Here is an 11,999-nt window from a genome sequence, read left to right on the forward strand (position 1 = left end):
GTAGCCTTTTCCTATTGACACAGCTGCCGCATTCGCCCGTGCAAGCTTCTGTGTCTGCAGCTCAATTTTACAGGCTGCTGTTTGTTAGAAAAGAAATGATTCAGGGGCTGCTTTTCATTAAAAGGAAACCTTACTGAGGACTTCCTTACCCTCACTGTCTACCTAAATAATTTCTTATTTACTCGTATGTCACCAGCATCAGAGGCCAGCAGAAGTCTCAGTGATCAGGCAGGACAAAGGACATTTCTGCAGAGAGTATTGAAGGTCCAGGAGACAGCACAGTGGGGGATATGTGGGCCCCTGCCCCAACATTAGGAGGAAGTGTAGACTTTTCTGAGGACCTGGATGCCATACCATCTTGAGACAGAGAATGAGGAACCAACCCTTGACAAGAGAGAGATGGCCCTGGTAGAGAATTTGAGCCTTGAATTGGATTGAGTATTTATCCAAAAGAAATTGAACCAGCACTAGAGAGACTGTTTTGAACTAGAAGTAACCAAGTTACCTTAACTGGAAGTTAGGATTTTTCCACCCCTGACATCAGTGGGACAAGGGCACATGAGCAAGATATTTACGGACAAAGAAGAAAGTTCATGTTTTGTGCACCTGCTTTGTAGTATGTTGCAGATACTGTTGGTTCCCCTGGTTTCAGGTGTTCTTGTTCTTTCTGTACAGTCACTTGCTCAGGGCAAATGGCCCTCTCCTGCATGACTCAGAAGCACATACTGATTATTTTAAACTGGTCTTCATGCCCCATTCCCTTGTCAGTGATGGAGTTAGGCAAAGGATTGTGTAACAATTCTGGCTATGAGACATTGGGACTTCTACTGTGGGGCATCTGGGAAGATTTTTCTCATTGAAAAGAAGAGACACAGGATGTGGAGACTCATGCCTCTAATCCAAGCCCTTGGGAGGCCCAGGAGGGAGGGTCACCTGAGTCCAAGAACTCAAGGCCAGTTCGAGCAACACACCAAGGCTGCAGTAAACAAACAAACAAACAAACAAACATTAGCTGGGTGCAGTAGTGCACACCTGTAGTCCCAGCTACTCAGGAGGCTGAAGTGGGAGGATTACTTGAGCCCAGGAGTTTGAGGCTGCAGTGAGCTATGATTGCACCATTGCACTTCAGCCTGGGCAACAGAGCGAGATCCTGTCTCTATAAAAAAAATTAAAAAAAAAGGAAAAAGAGAAAAGAAGAGACACACGTGGAAGAAACAGTCTCTATTCTGATGCAAGTAATGACTGGAACTGTGGCAGACAGCTTGGAACCATAAGAGGAGTTAACTGAGGGCTATCAGGGAAACTAGAAGAAACCTGTGTCCTTGAGGAGGCTGTTAGACTACCAAATGGACCATCGTCCCTTCACCCTTTGTTATGTGAGATAATAAACTCTCTAATTTAAATCTACTTAAGATGAATATCTGATACTTGTAGCCAAAAGCATCCTTAATGGGACAGAGTGTGGGTAAATTATCAACCTTGCTAGTCTTGCCTCACAATTTTTGAATTTATTTTTATCTTTTAATTTTGTTTATTTTTTATTTTTAAAGTAGAGACAGGATCTCGTTATGTTGCTCAGGCTGGTCTCAAATCCCTGGCCTCAAGGGATCCTCCTGTCTCAGCCTCCTAAAGTGCTGAGATTACAGGTATGAGCCACTATGCCAGGCCATTGCTTTATCATTGTATCCATGTGATTGCAAAAAAGAAAATCATGCTAATAGTCATTAACTTTGAAAGACACTTGGAATTTCTTCCTTCAAGCAAGCTTTATTCCCTAACTGTTGAACCCTCTGGGTTTGACAGCAGGATCTACTTCACATGGTAGCATCTCCTCCTGTTTGCCTTCAAGACATTTCCTAAGGGGAGAGATGAAGACACACTTGTAATGTGAACAAAAGAAACCTTTTTCCTTTTAAAAATGTATGATTAAAATGTAATATATATATATATATATCTTCTAGAGTTGCCTGGAAAGTGAGCTGAGAGCAGTTAAACATCTAACCCACTGCTGCTTTCCAGCTTTAACCAGAATCACCTTTGTCTTTCCCTATGAAAGAAAGGAAATCTTAGAACTTAAAAGGATTTCAAGAAGAACTGGATTTTAACCACTGAGATGACCAGAGATGTAAGGCTCACACTGACTGGAGCAGTATAATTTGGCTGTCTTTTTAACATTCAGAATCCTCTCTGACTCTCCAAAATTGCATCTACTTTGATGAGCTTATTTTTTTCCTCAACCAAATTACATTTCTTGGAGTTCACCTGATACATCATGCCTACTTACTTTTTTTTTTTTTAAATGAAGTCTTGCTCTGTCACCCAGGCTGGAGTGCAGTGGTGCAATCTTGGCTCATTGCCACCTCTGCCTCCCAGGTTCAAGTGATTCTCCTGCCTCAGCCCCCCAAGTAGCTGGGATTACAGGTGCGTGCCACCACGCCCAGCTAATTTTTGTATTTTTAGTAGAGATGGGGTTTCTCCATGTTGGTCAGGCTGGCCTCGAAGTCCTGACCTCAAGTGACCCACCCGCCCTGGCCTCCCAAAGTGCTGGGATTACAGGGGTAAGCCACCATGCCCAGCCCTGCCTAGTTACTTTGAACAAATTATTTCAGGCTAATTTACTACCTGGAGAGAAAGAGGGAGGGAAGCAGGGAGGAAGCAAAGATAGAGGGAGAGAGAGAGAGAGAGAGAGAGAATGAATTGTGTTCTCCCAAAATTAGTATGTTGAAGTCTTAATATCCCAGTACCTCAGACTATGACTGTATCTGGAGATAGGGCTTTTGAAAAGGTGATTATATTTACATGAGGCCATTGGGGTGGGCCCTAATCCAATCCAACTGTTGTCCTTGTAAGAAGAAGAGATTAGGACACAGAGATACCAGGCATGTGCATGCCCAGAGAGACAACTATGTGAAGAGACAACAATAGGTCAGCCACCTGCAAGCTGAGGAGAGAGGCCTCAGAGGAAACCAACCCTGCCGGCACCTTGATCTTGGAGTTCCAGCCTCCAGAACTGTGAGAAAATGTATTCCTGTTGTTGAAGCCATTTCTGTTGTTCTGTGGCATTTTGTTATGGCAGCCCTAGCAAACTAATAGGATAATTAACTCTTCCAAGTGCTGTTTCCATTACAAAGTATCCCAGAATTTTATATTGGTGAATCTGTGTTCCTCAGGCCATGTCTTCCCTGTTGGAAATGCTGTTATTATGTCCCAAGGTGACTTCAAGGAGTGGGTTAGAGGCTGAGACAGAGGGTGTGAGATTGTCACTACTCTAACCTTGCTTCATTCAGTATGAACATGCTCAGATATTCTCTGTTTTGTATTGGGAGATAGGGAAAGGATTTATTGAAAAAATGTTTCCATTAGCAAATGAAGTTTGAAGGCAACTACCTTCTACAAGAGCAAACAAATGCATAAAATTCAAATATTATTTTGTCCCAACCTCAGTGTCATGAGGTTCTCTTATACTGAATAGTAGATAAGAATAAAATTTGAATTAATAATACTGGAATAGAGTAGTTGTTATGCAATGTAACAAACCTCAAATATTCAGTGGTTTAACACTATAGACGTTTATTTATCACTCATTCAATGTATGTGTTCCTTGTTAGCAGTAGTTTTCCTTGTAGTCATTCAGGAATCCAGGCATATTAGTTATCTATTTCTGTGTACCCCATAAAAACCATTTATTATTGCACACTTTCAGAGGGTCAGGAATTTGGGAGTGGCTTAGCTGGGGTGTTCTGACCAGAGTCTCTCTTGAGGTTGTAGTCAAGATGTTGGCTAGGGTTGCCATCATCTGAAAGCTTGACTGGGACTGTATCCACTTCCAAGATGGCACACTTACTTGGCTGTTGGCAGGAAGCCTCAATAACTTATAATGTGGTCTTCTCCACAGTGCTGCTTGAGCAGCCACACAACATGGCGCTAGCTTCCCCCAGAGTGAGTAATCCAGAATGAAGAAGACAGAAACCACAGTATCCTTTATGAACTGGCCTTATAAGTAACATTTTGTCATTTCCATAAAGTCCTATTGGTTACGCAAGACTGCCCTATTCAATATAAGAGTGACAACACATGGGGATAAATACTTGGAGGTGTAAATCATTGGGAACCATCCTGGAAGTTGCCTACAATACTAGGATCTATGCTACAATTCCTTGGGTCTTGGCTTCAAGACAGAGAAAAGGGAAAGAACATGAAAGAGCCCCATGTGGTGTTTTTTTTTAATGGGCAAGAGTAAAAAATGGTGAACATTTCTTCTACTCATATTCTACAGTTAGAATTTGGTCACATAATGTATCTAACTATGAAGAATTTGGTCACATAATGTATCTAACTATGAAGGTAGCTATCTAACTACGAAGGTAGCTATATCATCTCTTGTTGGGAGGGTAGCTGGGAATACCTCTATACAATGGAAGGAAGAGCATGAACTTTTGGTGGAGAGATAATGCTCTCTGCCATGATAAAATGAAAAAAATAACATATGCAGGACGGTCAACACAACAGCATGAAGCAAATGCAGGATGAATGATAATCATAATATAGTGCTCTTTTGATAACCTAGTGCTTACCCAGAACCTGGGATGTATTTGGTTTTTATACATGTTTGTTGTATGAATACGTGAGTTAAGGTAATGGATGCAAAAATGGTATAAATAGGAGGAATTATAATTGATATTTCTTGAGTTATCATGTTTCATTGGCATCTTTATGGAGGTCCAGACCCTCCTCTGAAGGTGGATATTACTGTCCCGATTTCAGTTGGTCAAATAGAGACCAAGAGACTTTAGGCAACTTGTTTTAGATTTGGCACTGAATGGCGGGAAAGTGCAGATTTTCTGAGTACTATGTCTGGGCTCTTTGCTATAGGCACTATTGATTTGAATGGATAAGAACAGAAAAGTCCTTTGCTCAGAGGAGAATCAGGGCCACTATATCAGTCAGGGTCCAATCAAGAGGCAGAAACTCTACCAGTTATTTCATTTCATTTATTTATTAATTATTATTTTTTAGAGATGTGGTCTTGCTATGTTGCTCAGGCTGGTCTCGAACTCCTGGGCTCAAGCAATCCACCTGCCTCGACCTCCCAAACTGCTGGGATAACAGGTGTGAGCCACTGTGCCTGGCTCCATACCAGTAATTTTAACAGAGAGAATTTAGTATGGCCCAGATGCAGTGGTTCATGCCTGTAATCCCAGCACTTTGTGAGGCTGAGCAGGGAGGATCACTTGGACCCAGTAGTTTGAGACCAGCCTGGGCAATATGTTGAGACTTCACTTAAGAAAAAGAATTTAATATGAAGAATTTTTTTTTTTTTTGAGATGAGTCTCACTCTGTCACCCAGGCTGGAGTGCAGTGGCGTGATCCCAGCTCACCACAACACCCACCTCCTGGAATCGACCACCTCTCCCTCCTCAGCCTCCCGAGCAGCTGGGATTACAGGCGCTGGCTAACACGCCTGGCTAATTTTTGTATTTTAGTAGAGACGGGGTTTCACCATGTTGGCCAGGCTGGTCTCGAACTCCTGACCTCAAGTGATCCCCTGCCCTTGGGCTCCCAAAGTGCTGGGATTACAGGCATGAGCCACCACGCCTGGCCAAGAATTGTTAACCAGGAATCAAGTTGATAACAAGGCAACTAAAAAGGAAAAAAACAAAAAAACAAAATGAAACCAACCCAGCAAAATATTAATGTATCACAGAAGAAGCAACTGAAGGAAACAGCTATACTCAGAGGTCTGGGGTAACAATGAGAAAAGGTTGGCATTAACACTTAGAATCAGCCAGGTGCAGTGGCTCATACCTGTAATCCCAGAGACTCAGGAGACCAAGGTGGGAGGATTGCTTGAAGCCAGGAGTTTAAGACTAGACTGGGCAACATAGCGAGACCCTGTCTCTACAAAACATAATAAAATTGGCCAGGCAGAGTGGCATTCACCTGTGGTCCCAGCTACTCGGGAGGTTGAGGTAGGAGGATCACTAGAGCCCAGTTACAGTGAGTATGACTGCGCCACTACACTCCAGCCTGGGAGACAGAGTGAGACCCTGTCTCAAACAAGCAAACAAACAAACCAAAAAATCACTAGAATAATAGGAGAAAAGTGCCCTGCAAACTGAAACTCAGATCTCTAAGGAGGGACGGGGGTTGGAGTCTTTGAGGGGTGCAATTAGACTGGTTCTGCCAGTGTTAGGAAAACTGCAAATTGGATTGAGATGCTGCTATGGGAAGGAACTGCCATTGCGGGAGAAAGGAAGCCTTCCTAGGAGAATGTTCATAGGAACAGAAAGAGCAAGTTCCTTTCTTCCTCCAGTCTTGCAGTTGCCCTCTAACACCCCCATGGGTAGAACCTCACAGGAAGCAGCTGGAACAGCAGAAATATGCTTTTCCCAATTTCAACTCTTGTATCACAAAGCAGAATACAGAAGATTGGGTTTGGAGTTGAGAGATAACAACTAAATAACAGCTGGCACAAGGCCTGCCTGATCAGAAATTAATCTCACCTCCTTGAGGATAAGGGCTTTGGATGGGAGGAAAGGAGGCTCTTGAACTCATGGGCATTGGGCACGTGACTAGTTGTCTTAGAGAAAATGTGCCACCCTGCAGGGCCGCCTGAAAGCTTGTACAAGTGCCTGAGGAAAGCCAGATTTGGCAGGCTGCAACCACGGTGGATGACAGCTGAAGGAGAATTACAGCAGCAGCAGTTAAGTAGAAGATGTTCACACTTCCTCACTCTGCATCTCTCTTCCTGGAGCCCAACACCTCGGAGGAGAATGGGAAACCCAGAAGAGGGAGTGGGAAGTAGGGTTGCCACATAAAATATAGGATTCTCAGTTACATTTGAATTTCAGATAAACAGCAGATTATTTCTTAGTATAAGTATGTGCCAGTATGTGTGTGTGTGTATGTGCACACATATGTGCACATGTATGCATGCATCAGCTAGATTCTGCAACCATCAGAGAAATAGACAAAGGTCCTTTAGACCAGTGGTCAAACTGAGCTATGAGGAGAAGATCTTGAAATTGCATGTGATATTGAAGCTTTAAACTTATTGAGTTGCATGTGTTAGGTTTTTAAATACCCTAATGGGACTAAAAAACTATGTTTCTAAGAGAGAGGAATATTTGGGAGTACAGTTGACTCTTGAACAATGCAAGCGTTAGAGGCATTGTCAAAAATCCACATGTAACTTTCGACTCCACAAACATTTAACTATTTTTCTTTTCTTTTCTTTTTTTTTCTTTTTTTTTTTTTTTTTTTTTTGAGATGGAGTCTCACTCTGTCTCCCAGGCTGGAGTGCAGTGGGGCGATCTTAGCTCACTGCAACCTTCACCTCCCAGGTTCAAGCAATTCTCGAGACTCAGCCTCCTGAGTAGCTGGGATTACAGGTGTGCACCACCATGCCTGGCTAATTTTTGTATTTTTAGTAGAGATGGGGTTTCACCATGCTGGCCAGGCTGGTCTTGGACTCCTGACCTCACGTGATACGCCCATCTTGGCCTCCCAAAGTGCTGGGATTACAGGCATGAGCCACGGCATCTGGCCAAAAACTGAACTATTAGTAGCCTACTGTTGACTGGAAGTCTTACTGATAACATAGTCAGTTAACACATGTTTTGTGTTATATGTATTATATACTATATTCTTACAATAAAGCAAGCTAGAGAAAATAGAATATTAAGAAAATCATAAGGAAAATATATTTAGGATTCTTTTTTTTTTTTTTGAAATAGAGTCTTGCTCTGTCACCCAGGCTGGAGTGCAGTGGTCAGCCTTCCAACGTGCAGAGATTACAGGCTTGAGCCACTGCACCCGGCCATATTTACTATTCATTAAGTGGAAGTGAATCATCATAGATGACTTCATCCTCATCTTCTTCACGTTGAATAGGTTGAGGAGGAGGAGGAAGAGGAGGGGTTGGTTTCACCGTCTCAAGGGTGGCAGAGGCAGAAGAAAATCCATGTAGAAGTGGACCCAAGCAGTTCAAACCCATGCTGTTCAAGGGTCAACTGTGTAGTTAAAGGTAGCGAGTAGTTGGAGAAAAATGAAACTGCTTTTGTGTTTATACCTCCACTGAGTTCAGATCTCATAGTAAACTGGGTATCTGTATGTGTGACAAACAAGAGAGGAGATGTGTGTGCAGGGCGTTCAAGGGGCTTTTGCTTCTTTGCTTGTGATCACAAATAGGGCTTTAATTCTTGGACTTGAAGAGCTGCAGGAGCCATTGAAAGGATACATGGAGCTAGTTGAATACCACATTATCATTTAGCAAGTGATATTTAGCTCTATTCCTGTGGATGAACCCTGATTAGGATCTTAAGTTTGTATGTTGTTGGAGATTATTCTTGTTTGTCTTGGAAATGAACAATCATTCATTCATTCTGGTGCCTAGCATAGGCAATAAATCACAGTTCAAATAATGAAAAATTATATATTTATTAAGCATCTACTGCATGTAGGTTCTGTGTTAGATGCACAAAAATGAACACTACAAAATCCTTTACTAAAATGCCATTCCTGTCTTTGAATGGAAAATGTAGCAGCTACAGGAATTAAATTATAAGGTAGCATGTGTGGTTACCTACTTGACAAAGACAGAATCCACATTATCAGGTGTGATCAGATGAGGGATTCTCTGCCTGGAGAAGGTGTCATGGACAAGGTAGAATTTAATTTAGGTTGTAAAAGAATACCAGGATTTAGGGACTCCTAAAGACAGAGACTGTACATCCCTCATCAGATCAGCCATTCTTTTCTTTTTTTTTTTTTTTTTGAGACAGAGTTTCGCTCTCGTTGCCCAGGCTGGAGTGCAATGGTGCGATCTCGGCTCACTGCAACCTCCACCTCCCGGGTTCAAGCAATTCTCCTGCCTCAGCCTCCCGAGTAACTGGGACTACAGGTGCCTGCCACCACACCCAGCTAATTTTTTGTATGTTTAGTAGAGGTGAGGTTTCAGTATATTGGCCAGGCTGGTCTGGGACTCCTGACCTCAGACAATCCCCCCACCTCGGCCTCCCAAAGTGCTGGGATTACAGGCATGAGCCACCATGCCCAGCCAACCAGATCAGCCATTCTAAGGCCAAGAGTTGCATTACTCTTTTCTCTGTTTCTTGGAAACATGACTGGAGGACTTGCTGTAAAAAATATTAAGACTTATTATTATAAAGCTATGGTAATAACAAGGTGTAGTGTTAGAATGAGCCTGGGCAACATGGCAAAATCTTGTCTGTGAAAAATATCAAAAATTAGGTCAGGTGTGGTGGCTCACGCCTGTAATCCCAGCACTTTGGGAGTCTGAGGTGGGCAGGTCACCTGAGGTCAGGAGTTTTAGACCAGCCTGGCCAACATGTTGAAATCCTGTCTCTACTAAAAATAAAAAAAAAAATTAGCCAGGCATGGTGGTGCGTTTCTGTGGTCCCAGGTATTTGGGAGGCTGAGGCAGGAGAATCACTGGAACCCGGGAAGTGGAGGTTGCAGTGAGCCGAGATCGTGCCATTGTGCTCCAGCCTGGGTGACAGAGTGAGACTTCATCTCAAAAAAAAAAATTTGCCAACAAGCCTGGCCAACATGGTAAAACTCTGTGTCGCTGCTAAAAATACAACAATCAGCTGGGCGTGATGGCATAAGTCTGTAATCCCAGGTAATTGGGAGACTGAGATGGGAGGATTGCTTGAGTCCAGGAGTTCAAGGCTGCAGTGAGCTGTGCATTCCAGTATGGGTGACAGAGGGAGACCCTGTCTCAAAATTAAAAATAAATAAATAAAAAAGCCCAGAAAAACAAAGACAAATAGAGCAATATAGCAGAAGAGGAAGCCCAGAAACAGACACAATATATGGACAGTTGATTTATCACAGGAGGGACTCAGCAGAACTTTAAGAAAGGACAGTCTTTTTTGTAAATGGTATAGAGAAAATTGGATATCAATATGGAGAAGAAATAAAATGGGACACCTACATCATACTTACACAAAAATCTATTCCAGGAAGATTATAGATCTATTTTTTGGAAGGCAAAATAATAAAGTGTTTAGATGACAATATGAGAGAATGTCTTCCTGACCTCACGATACAGAAAGATTTCTTAAAGAAAATACAAATCACCAATTATAAATGAAGAGGTCAATAAATTTGGCTATGTTCAAGTTAAGAACTTCTACTTATTAAAAGACATGATTAAGGGCCGGGCGTGGCAGCTCACACCTGTAATCCCAGCATTTTGGGAGGTCGAGGCGGGCAGATCACCTGAGGTCAGGAGTTCCAGACCAGCCTGGCCAACATGGTGAAACCCTGTCTCTACTAAAAATACAAATTTAGCTGGGTGTAGTGACGCATGCGTGTAATCCCAGCTACTCGGGAGGCTGAGGCAGAAGAATTGCTTGAACCTGGGAGGTGGAGGTTGTAGTGAGCTAAGATCATGCCATGGCACTCCAGCCTGGGTGACAAGAGTGAAACTCCATATCAAAGAAAAAAAAATAATAATAATATAAAAAAAATGGTTAAGAAAGTGAAATGGTCCCAGCACTTTGGGAAGCCAAAGCAGGAGGATAGCTTGAGGCCAGGAGTTCAAGACCAGCCTGGGCAACATAGTGAGATACTAATTAAAAAAAAAAAAGTGAAAAGGTAAGCCACATGGTGGAAAATGTTTGTAAAACACATGAACAATGGCTTTATATGCAGAATATAAAAAGTACTACCTAGGCTGGGCATGGTGCCATGTGCTTGTGGTCCCAGCTAATCAGGAGGGTGAGGCAGGAGGATCATTTGAGCCCAAGAGTTTGAACTGTAGTGCACCATGATCACACCTGTGATTAGCCACTGTACTTCAGCTTGAACTTGGGCAATAAAAGCAGAACTTCATCTCTAGGAAAAAGAAAGTGTTCTTACAGGACAGGAGTGGTGGTTCATGCCTGTAATGCCAGCACTTTGGGAGGCCGAGGCAGGAGGATCACTTGAATCCAGGAGTTCAAGACCAGTCTGGGCAACATAGGAAGACCCCATCTCTATGAAAAATAAAACATTAGCCAGGAGTGGTGCCTGCCTGTGGTCTCAGCTACTTGGAAGGGTGAGGCAGGAGAAATGCTTGAGTGGAAAGTGGAGGCTGCAGTGAGCCATGATTGTGCCACTGCACTCCAGCCTGGGTGACAGAGCAAGGCCCTGTCTCAAAAAAACAAAAAACAAAAAACAGAACAAAACAAAAAAACCCAAACACTCAAGCACTCATACAGCTCCACAGAAAAAATGACCAAAATACTTACAAAAGAAGAAATTCTGATGGCCAACACAAATGAAAAGGTGCTCCACATACTAGTAATCAGCGAAAAGCAAATGAACACCACAATGAATGTGCTAGCCAGACTTCAGGATGGCTCCCAGTGATCCCTGCCACCTGGTGTTCACACCCTCCCATATTGCACCACAGTTGGTTGGTGTGATCAACAGAATATGGCAGATGTGGTGGTATGTCACTCCTGAGTTGAGGTCATAAAAGAAACCACCTTGATTTCTCATTCTCTCTTTCTCTGTCTCACGGATCAGTTGCTCTGGGGGAAGCCAACTGTCATGTGACAAACAGCTCTCCAGAGAGGATTATGGGGCATGAAACTGAGGACTCCAACCAGCGGCCACATCAGTGAGTTTGGAAATAGGTCCTCTAGCCCAGTTGAGCCTTCAGAAGACTATGTGAGAATTTGCTGTAGTTCTGTCCAACATCTTGATTTCAAGCTCATGAGACAGCCCGAGCCCAAACCACCCAGCTAAGCCATTCCTAGATTCCTGACCCAAAGAAACTATGTGAGGTTATGTGTCTGGTATTTTAAGCACTAAGTTCTGGGATAATTTGTTTTGAAGCAATAGTCAAGAAATACAATGAGATAACACTAAACGCAATGAGAGAGCACTAAACACTATACTTGGTGTAGATAAGGTCATGGAGCCACAGGAATGCTCATATTGTGCTAGTAGAAAAGGAAATTGCAAAAACCATTTTGCAATGCATA

This window comes from Nomascus leucogenys, chromosome 2, assembly GCF_006542625.1.
Source record: "Nomascus leucogenys isolate Asia chromosome 2, Asia_NLE_v1, whole genome shotgun sequence".
NCBI classification, from domain to species: domain Eukaryota; kingdom Metazoa; phylum Chordata; class Mammalia; order Primates; family Hylobatidae; genus Nomascus; species Nomascus leucogenys.